This window comes from Anopheles cruzii, chromosome 3 (genome assembly GCF_943734635.1).
Source record: "Anopheles cruzii chromosome 3, idAnoCruzAS_RS32_06, whole genome shotgun sequence".
Taxonomy (NCBI): domain Eukaryota; kingdom Metazoa; phylum Arthropoda; class Insecta; order Diptera; family Culicidae; genus Anopheles; species Anopheles cruzii.
Window position 1 is genome coordinate 63,964,770 of NC_069145.1, and position 2,199 is coordinate 63,966,968.

The following is a 2,199-nucleotide window of genomic DNA, read 5'->3' on the forward strand; positions in this document are numbered from 1 at the left end:
AGTGAGAGAAAAAGTGCATCCCCTGGCTCTGCCTGGCGCTGGTATGCAGGGCACAATGGTGGTTATGAATATTGATGAATGCGATGTAGTTTGCTGTTGAAGCGAAATTGTATGACTTTAATTTTAATAAATCTCTGGTACTTGATATACTGGCTTGAGGTTTTCTATGGAACCATACGAAGCAAGGACACAACATACAGTTCGTTCAAACAGAAGGGTACAAATGAGATACTTATTAGAGTAGGATGATAAGAGAAAAGCCATTTCACGGTTTTTACTCTAGAATTGAAGACGAGGCCGTAAAAGAAGAAGCCTATGTTGATCTTGATTTAATGAACTAAGTTTAATGAAACTAACAGCCTTCAATTAGAGTTACCTGCGAATTTACGTCAACATTATGTTGATCTTCATCGAGTATGTGAATTTTGAAGACGCACTTTGCGTGTTTGATTTTCATTTTTAAATACGTGGATAACAAAAGTGTGAGATCGTTTCTTCGAGAAACGAGAGGTCCAAAAACCCGTTCCGGGGCGAAGACGGGCCCAAGGAACCCGTGTGTGGTTCCCAAATTGTTTCGGGTTTCGAGTCTGACGACAGCGATCGGATGTCTAATATCTGCGACCGGCCCATCTCCCGATCCGATCCTTTCCACGCCACGCCGCGGCCTGTTCTACGTTTTGTTTTGCTCGGTCAGTCGCACGAGCGGCTCTCCACTTTTTGCGCGCCATTTTTCAAACTCACAGACGCAAAAGACGCAAAATGCCGACCGCCGACCGACCGACCGTTGTTTGTTGGGTGGCGCGGTAGTTGGACCACCACGAGGACCTCTCTCTCTCTCTCTCGCTGCTGCCTGACGGCGGCGGCTGTTTATTTCCCAATTCTGCCAAATTTCGAGCGAAACAATTTCAAAGGGGTTACGTAACAAACCGGGCTGGCCGAGGCGATCCACGACGACCGGCCGGCCCGCCGGTTGGGCTGTGTTGGTGCACGGCGTCGTACGACGACGACGACACACACATTCCTGGTCGCGGCTCGTTCCTTGACCTTTCGTTGACGGCCACGCCACGCTAGGCGGCGTGCCGAGACGAAATCGATTGCCGTGTGTTTTGGGCGGGGGGAGGGGTTAAGTTTTAGGCTCGCCGCCGCCACGGATCCTTGCGCGGCGTCACGTATTTTCGGTTGCTTTGTGCTCGACATTCGGCACTCACCGGTTGGCCCCTCCGCTTCGCTTACGAAATGCGTTTGGCCGTTTTGTCGCGCAATAATTGGGAACGCAGATTGGGAGTGCGCCGAGTCCCGGGGACGATTTCTTATTTATTTATTTATTTTATTTCCTTTTCCTTTTTCCCGGTTGATTTGACAGCTCGAGGCAATGAACCGTGGCAGCTTGGGTGGGTTTTGGGCCGTGGGAACACAACACAATTTGACTTCCGCAAAGGTCACCGGAATGCGGCCGATGACTGGGTGGTGGATTATTGAGTGCAATTACGGTGACGGTGAACCCTTTGAAGCGTGCAACGAGCATAAAATATGCTTGTCACTTGCATGAACTGCAGTCGAATAATTTTGTACGTGAGTTGAATTTAATTACATATTCAAAATTTACAATTAAATATGCAAAGTTGATGCAGAATTTTTCAATACCAACTCACACTACGTGGGATGGTTGTTAGAGTTTAAAGAATTAAAGAATTCTTGAGATTGGAAGTTTTCACTTTTTTTAAATTATTGTCTTGAACGGACATGGTCCGGCACCAGGCACCTCCATCGCTCTAGGCAGCTAGGTGTATTAACGTTGTTTCAATAAATATCCAACCATCGTTAATTAGATTAATCGAGCTGGTTTAGATTATTAATTCAGTTGCATGCCGCCGTGATTGATGGATGCCTTATAAATGGTTCCAAAATGGCCGTTCGGTCTGAAGCCGTTCAGTCTGAAGCGACAGGAAGTGGCTGGTGGGAAAGGAAAAACACACTTTTTTTGCTCGCCCTGAAACGGTCTGGTCAATGACCGAGCGGAACACGACGAAAAGAGGGTGCCACCAACCGACGCACCGATACATTCAAACGCAAAGGGAAAAATGTTTGGATTAGAGTGTGAATGGCATCCGCGGGTGGATGTGGCGAACGTTGATTGTTCGGTGCTTCCAAAGGAGAACGATATACTTTACGGATACCGGAAACTTATCCCTCCGTACG